The sequence below is a fragment of the Nomascus leucogenys genome, chromosome X (genome assembly GCF_006542625.1).
Source record: "Nomascus leucogenys isolate Asia chromosome X, Asia_NLE_v1, whole genome shotgun sequence".
In the NCBI taxonomy this organism is placed as follows: domain Eukaryota; kingdom Metazoa; phylum Chordata; class Mammalia; order Primates; family Hylobatidae; genus Nomascus; species Nomascus leucogenys.
The window spans coordinates 58,175,956-58,184,369 of NC_044406.1; the positions used below are offsets into that span (position 1 = coordinate 58,175,956).

At 39.9% G+C, this 8,414-nt stretch overlaps 1 pseudogene; it reads right to left on the reverse strand.

The window, feature by feature from the left end:
- Positions 1–1,158: 1,158 nt before the first annotated feature.
- On the reverse strand, positions 1,159–4,684 carry LOC100597237 (annotated as a pseudogene).
- Between the last annotated feature and the right edge of the window lie 3,730 nt (positions 4,685–8,414).

Sequence of the window (8,414 nt, forward strand, 5' to 3'; positions counted from 1 at the left end):
ATTCACCACCCAAGACCATCCGTTATTCTAGAGCACTCTGATCTATAAAAGGGGTCAAAGCATCAGGAGCAGGCAGGGTGTGAGAACCAAAACGCAAGAAACCGATTTGCTTGAGAAAAGCAGAGATTCTTCCTTCCACAGCTCTCCATGGCTGAGAGAGACAATGCCCAAGAGATCACCTCTGTGACTTAGAGACTGCTTTTTGGGAAGTTAAGAGTCGCATGAAGAACTTAAGATGATGACAAGAGTCTAAATTTTTAAAGTTTCAAGGTTTCAACAGAATGTAGATATATTTGAACTTTCAAAAAGCAGAGTGTTTAGAAAGGGAAAACCAGGACACACAAAACATTGGGAATTACTGTGACCCCCAAGTGCTTCTGGCTCCAGGAAATAACCATTCATGTGTTTGCTGGAGGTCACACAATTTTCCCCTATTACCTGGTGCAAAATGACTCCTCACCTCCCAAAAGCTTCTTTTCAAACCACAATTTTCCCATTTATTTTGGTCGAATGCAGTCCTATTCTTTATGGCTTATAGACTCACTCCCAACTCCTGGGTGGTAAAAACAAAAAAAAAAAATGAGGGAATTCCCCCTAGGCTGGCCACCAAAGTCAGGATTAAATAGGAGTAGCTGCTGGCAGCCTGCTGGAGACTAAAACAACTTGAGGCTAAATCTACCTTTCCAAGAGTGTAAAATTTATTCAGATAATGTTTGAGAATTCATATATGCCACAATAGGATAAAAATGAAACAGTAGAAATCTCACACTTTTCCTTATACCTCCCTCCCCTACTGCCCAACTAGATTCCAAACGTTGTATCACTGTCTTTACCATTTCTGCTAAATTGAGGCCCCTAGGCACTAATCACACTGGCAACTGCATGGTGACATAATGCACCACAACTTTTCCACTAAAAATCTCTAGTCTCTTTCTCTCTGGCTATACGGGTGATTCTCCAGTTGCTTCAGTACTTTAAAGGCTGCAGCAGCATGCAAAAGAATTTCCTTTTTTTAAAAAAAATAAATAAGGTAAGAAAGGTCTCCAGGAGATGGTGAGTTTTATTTTGTCTTGTCTGGATAGAGGTTTGATTTGCTCTCGAATGTTCCAGGGTGGAGAGAAACTAGGAGAAAGCACAGGATGTTGAGATCTCTTCGGCTTAATCTTCTCCCTCGTTTTCATCTTCACCATCAATGGAGAGAGCAGCATACTTCCTTGCAGAACTGAACTTGGAAGCTGGATTTTCCTCAGGTTTCTCTGGCTCAGGTGCAGATCTGGAGTCTTTATCCTTTTTGTCATCTTTCCTATCTTACTCCTTCAAGTGGTCTTTGTTCCCTCCCTCTCCTGGACCATGGCTAGAGTTCCCAGTTTGGCCTTTTGGGATATTCATCCCATCTACTTCATTTTCGTTTTTCCTTGCTAGTCCTTACTCAGATGGTTGAGCTGGAGCTACTTTACCCCACCAATTGTAGGGGATTGCTGCTCTGTGTCTGAGCTCTGAGATCGAGCAGGAGAGTTAGAACTTCACTTCACCCAACCATTCTCCTTTAAGGGCTGATCAAGTTTGAGAGGTTTAGAAGTTGGAGAGTGACAGTCTTCCTCCTTATTGAGTGTTTCATTTTCTAGTGACTTCTCACTCACTCTCCTTCGTGCATTTCTGCCGGATGTGGCGGAGGTCCCAGTCTGCAATGACTCACTTCCTGTCCTCAACTGTTCCCGTTCCTGAGTTTCTTCACTTTGTCAGCTTGGGTGTCTCTCCCGAGGCCATCATTCTAGTTCTGGCTCATCCAGCTGATGCTGCAACTTCTCGTGTTCCTTCTGTAGCTGTTCTTCTACTTCTCTTTCTCTAGCAGCTGTGTCAACGGGCTTTGCCCCTCCAAAGATAGAAGCACCTCCACTGGACTGGGAGGTACTAGCAGAGGAATCATCTTCCTTAGGAGCACTCTGAGGCTTTAGATTCAGTTTGGGTCTTTGGGAGGGACCTCTATCATCACCCATATAATCATCCCGAGAGTAATCATCTCTGGAGCTCCATGACTGATCATCCTGTCTGTCTTATTGGTCTTCATAGCCAGTCCCGCCTCCTCTATAGTCATCATCCCTGTGGCACCCACTGCCAAATGCCCTTCTGCCATTGCCTATCTGGGAATCATAGCGTCTATCATAGTCTCTGCTGCCTTGGTCATCATAGCGATCCCAGCTGCCACATCAATCCATATCCCAGTGTGGGCCATCCCAATACCCATCCCGATACCCATCGTGATACCGGTCTGAATCATAACTATCTCGATACTTGTCTCCAAAGCTATCATCACCTCTTAGGCGAGTAGTCATCAAAGCTGTCTGTGGCAGGACGAGCCCTCCAGTCTGTATCTGCTTTGTCAGAATCCCGATTTCTATCATGGCCAAAAGAATGATCCTCCCTGTCTTTCCCCTGTGCTTGATCAGCAATGTCCACTTGAATTTTCCTGTTACCTAGAGACTCTTCATTGAGACTCATGGAACTGAGCAGGGAATCTAGGTCCTCAATTTCAGCATAATCAAAACCTTTCAACCTCTCTGGATTGCTGGGTTCACGTGGCAAATGCACTGCACTGATATTTAATCCTCAAAAGAGTTCCTTAATTGACTCTTCTGTCATATCATAGGATAGGTTCCCTAGAAAAGCAGTGTAGGGTGGTGATTTGGGAAGATGGTCGATATTGGGTTCCTGAGCAGCCCGTGGAGCAGTGGGAAGGATGGAACGGTCAATTGGAGGTGCCCTATACAAATCATCATCATTACTGTGCCAAGTTGTTGAAACATCTCCTTCCAGGTCATCTGTTTCATCAGCCCAGGGGACTGGTTTGGAAACATAGGTGCTTCTTCCACCAATCCTCCCATCCTCAGCCAGAAAGTATGTTAGGGAGAGTCTTCTCCTTCTTCTTCTTTTTTGCTGTAGCCACCACGTTGGGAGAGGGAAAGAGTTTTGGGTATGTTTCTCAGGAAGCTTTTCTCACTGGGGTTGGGCAATAAATGAGGGTCAGTAGCAGGGAATAACACAAATATAAAATAATAAAGCATGTAAACAGAAATGTAAGCACTGCTGATGAATGTGAAATTCAGGCAGACTCCCTTCCTCTACATGCTACTCAAGGTTTTCATGGGTAGAGGTTTGCTGACAATAGTGACTTTGTGGCTCCAATTTAGTAGTATTTCTGCTGAAGCACCCACAACCTCCTAGTTTCAGGAAATGAAGACTTTTTTTTTCTTCCTATAGTTTTGTGCCAAGCAGGGGGTTTCACCCTACTTACAGAGTTAATTTCAGATATAAGATGGGGAGGGGGGGATTTTACACTACCAATGCCTGGCTTTCATCTTTAGAAGATTACAAAAGAACAAATACCAAATATATTGGCAAAGAGTGCATCTGTGGTATATGAGAAACAATGATAATATGTGGGAGTGCAAGTACAGGGGAAATGTTTCCTTAATTATGTTTTGTTCCCCTCACTATAATATTATAATATTATACTTTGGACTAGCAAGAACCCTTCCCTTCCCTTTCTCTCTTCCCTTCCCTTTTTCTCTTCCCTTCCCTTTTTCCCTTCCTTCCCTTCCCTTCTTCCCTTCCCTCCCCTTCTTCCCTTCCCTCCCTTCTTCCCTTCCCTTCCCTTCCCTTCTTCCCTTCCATTCCCTCCTTCCCTTCCCTCCTTCCCTCCCCTCCCTCCCCTTCCCTTCCCTTCCCAATAGGGTCTCACTCTGCCATCCAGGCTGGAGTGCAGTGGCACAATCACAGCTCACCGCAGCCTTTACCTCCCTGGGCTCAAGCAATCCTCCCATCTCAGCCTCCTGGGTAGCTAGGACTACACATGCACACCACCATGACCAGCTAATTTTTGTGTTTTTAGTAGAGACAGCATTTTGTTATGCCCAGGCTGGTCTCAAACTCCTGAACTCAAGCAATCCTCCTGCCTTGGCCTCCCAAACTGCTGGGATAACAGGCATGAGCCACTGCACTTGGCCACAAGTAATTTTCTAACCTCAGAAGAATATGCCTGAAAATCAATATCCAGATTTCTTCAGAAACACAAATCATACATCAGAGCTAAGACCCAGTATAAGATATTGATCATAATTTGGTTTTCTCCTAAAAAATGTCTGATTGGTTAAGGTTTCAAAGTAAACATTGAATCAATATTCAAATGTACAATCAGGGATGTATCATAGAATTATGCTACTTCTCAGCTAGATTTGAGGTTCACTAGCTATATACTTGGGTTTCCAAATCCCAATCACCATCGTAAATAGTGTTTCTTGGTTTCTCAGAAAGGAAAGTGAAAGAGTACACAGAGGTACCCTTCAAAGTCTCTGCAAGCTTCTGTTGATATATTCCTGCCTTTCTTCCACTCTATCCAAAGTGATTTCCAGATTATGAAAAAAATTACAAAGTAAGCATTCTCTTTAAAAACATGTGGAGAACCCCCTAGGTTAAAGAAGAAAGAGATTTTGTACCTGTTCATTATAACATTACATTGAGTATCTGGTTTGTCTTCAATCAAGATTGGAGTACTGACATGGAAAGGAGAAAACACCAACTCCAAAGAAATATTTATAGTTGCCTCTCCAAATAATTCCTGGATCATTAGTTCTTGGAAATCTGGTACCACCAAATCCAAACCAATGGCCAGTGAATCTTCACTCATAGGTACATCCTGAATTGATATTTTGGGGTATTTCCTGAGAAATAATCAACACAGGAAAATATTAATCCTACATGTTGCAAGAGCTCAAATTATATGGGCTGTAGCATATCTATTAGTTACATAATATCAGCAGATGATTTGCGGTGTTTAGGTCAACTAACCAATAGTGTGCCCACAAATTCTCCTTTCATTTTATTTGCATATTATATAATACAATATCCTACTATTCTCACAGGACAACAATTCTATCACTTCAATTTAATGAAAAAAAAGACATCACACCTGGAATAGCTATTACTAAAGAGACAGACAACAAGTGTTGGTGAGGATGTGAAAAAAACAGGAACCCCTATACATTGCTGAAATAAATAAATGTGAAATGGTATATCCACTTTGGAAAATAGTTTAGCTATTTCTTAAAAAGTTAAGCATAATTTTTTTCCACTCAATTACAATTACTTCCAGCAATTCCATTTTTGGTTATCTATGCAAAATAATTGCAAACACATTTCCACATAAAGATTTTCCTGTGAATGTTCATAGCAGCATCATTTATAATAGCAAAGAATTGGAAAACAACAGAAGTGTCCATTAACTGATTAATGTGTAAGTAAAATGTGGTATATCTATATAATGAAATATTATTCAGCAATACAAAGAGTTGAAGTACTGATCTATGCCACAGCATAGATGAAAACACTATGCTATGTGAAATATGCCAGACACAAAAGACCACTTGTATTATTCCATTCGTATGAAATGGCCAGAAGAGTAAAATCTATAGAGACAGCAAGTAGATTAGTAAATGGCCCTGAGGGATCTTATTAGATTGATGAAAATCTTCTAAGATGGGATTATGGTGATGGTGACACAACTCAGTAAATCCACTACAAATTGAATTCTACACTTAAAATCGGACCAATTTTATGATATGTAAATTATCTTTCTCTCTCTCTTTTTTTTTTGGATGCAGAGTTTTACTCTGTCGCCCAGGCTAGAGTGCAGTGGTGTCATCTTGGCTCATTGTAACCTCCACCTCCTGGGTTCAAACGATTTTCCTGCCTCAAGCTCCGTAGTAGCAGGAATTACAGGTATGTGCCACCACACCTGGCTAATTTTTGTATTTTTAGTAGAGACAGGGTTTCACCGTGTTGGCCAGGTCAGTCTCAAACTCCTGACCTCAAGTAATCTGCCTGCCTTGGCCTCCCAAAGTGCTAGAATTACAGGTGTGAGCCATCCTGCCCAGCCTATAAATTATTATCTCTATGAAGTTGTTTATATATACACATATAAATTTTAGCTATATATAATGTGTGTATATATGTAAATATCATGCATACATGAATTTTTATCAATATATATGTATAATTTAGAGAGATTGTATAGCATGTAGCAAATAACACAGCAATGTAATAGTACCTCAAGGGTCAGGATTTACAGCTCACAGACCATGTTTCCATTCTGTGGTGTAGGGATTAAACAGACACCTCAGTTTCGACTGGGAAAGAAGTAGAATTGGACAATGATTTGCTTTTCAGGTAAAGGAGGAAGTCTTAAGAGAACACAAATAATTCCCGGATTGTTTCTCATATTTTTGACCAACTTAAGTTGTGTTAGGGCTCTGTAAAAAAAAAGAATAAAAAAGCTAAACTGTAGCTTAAAATTTCCACTGAAATAGCATACAGATACAGCAGAGGTTAATTTTATCATAGGATTAAATTTTCATTTTCAATAGGATAATTAATTTAGATAAGTAACCACATTTTTCCATATTCTTTTTAAATTTATATTTTAGGAAACTGTCAAACACATGTAACTGGATCTCTAACAGTTGAATTGTTAATTTAGATTCTAAGATTTAATGTGTAGTTATTTAATTATCACTTATTACTATAGTTTACAATAATCTATTGTGCATTTCCTTTTTATTTTCCAGAGACAGGGTCTTGCTCTGTAGCTCAGGCTGGAGTGCAATGGTACAATCATGGCTCACTGTTGCCTCAACCTCCCAGGTTCAAGCGATCCTCCTACGTCAGCCTCCTGAGTATCTGGGACCACAGGTACTCCATGTCTGGCTAATTAAAGAAAAAATGTTTTGTAGAGATGGGGGTCCACCTATGTTTCCCGGGCTGGTCTCAAACTCCTGGGCTCAGGTTATTCACTCACCTCAGCCTCCCAAAGCACTGGGAGTACTTACAATTGTGAGCCACTGTACCTGGCCTTTTGTGTCTCAAAATACCTAGAAGAGGCTGAGGTGGGTTGGTCATGCCTGTACTCCCAGCTACTTGAGAAGCAGAGGTGGGAGGATCACTTGAGCCCAGGAGTTTGAGTCTAGAGTGAGCTATGATCATGCCACTGCACTTCAGCCTGGGTGACAGAATGAGACCCTGTCTCAAAAAAAAAAAATTCTGTCTAAGAATGATGATAAAAAATACATAGAGGAGAAAATTCAAATATTCTTAGCATAAAGAAAAATATTTAAAATAATGGATATCCCAATTACACTGATTTGATCTTTACAAGTTATATGAATTTATTAAATTACCACAGGTACTCCAAAAATATATACCTCCATTATGTGTCAATGAAAATAAAATTAAAAAACAAATACCATTTATTACAACATTCTGGATGTCATGAAGTCTGAGATCCACAAACTTCTTTCTGGTGTCTTTAGGAAAGCTTTTCTGGTGCACTGTTTTTCAGATGTGCCTATTGCTAGCATTCTGCACCTCTGTTCAGTTGATGGATGTGATGAAGACAGCACATGTATGCCACTCTTCTGGGCCAACACCCAGGTAGATTGCTTTTATGCTGTTGGCTTTAGCAGCCAATATCTGCAAAAATTTAATTCATGAACAGAAGTTTACCATTCATACCTCCTTCTCCAATAATACGTCCTTCCCATTGTCTTGCTTCTTAAACACCTCAGCTCCCAGATACAATTGATTTAATGGCTTACTTCTCTTTATAGTACCCAGGCTTTAGGATATCCCTACTTACATCTGTAATTACCATTCCCTCAAACACATTATCTCTCCCAAAAGATTCTAGCTCTTCAGGTTTCCTCTGTATACCCTCAAAATATATTTCAGAACATTCTGCCTCCTAAATGATCTTCCACTGGAAGTCTTCTCCAGCCATTTCCTTCTCAGATTTCCTCTTCTAAAACTTCCACCTCCCCGACCAGACTTAATGATTCTTCACTTGGCCCTTCCTTCTACCCAAATAGGCATCACTGAGACACAGACGTTTAAACAGGTAACTCTCCTCAGAAGATACCCAAATATCTGCCATCCATAAAATACACTTGAAAATTATATACATGTTTATTCTCCTATTTCCTTTAACAATTATAGAAAATCTCAAATTTGCAGACCAATGTTTTTCCCCAAATAGTTACTCTATATTTCTTATTACATTTATAGTATTTGCTAATTTAAATTTTTGTTGTTTGGGGGAATAGAATTTTTTTCACTAGAATTTTAACTAGCCATTGTTTATTGCAAAAGTGTTAATTTTATACATATATTTTATATTAAGTAAGCTTTGTTTTAATACCTTATTTCTTCAATCATCATACTACTGAATATATTTTTAATGGGCTGGTTGTCATTGTTCTATTCTGTAGCCACAAAATAAAGGTCAGACTAGTTATTTTGCAAGTGTGTTTTGGTGGTCATAAAGGGAACTGAAAAAGAATATAGAGAGAAGTACCATTGCCACCACT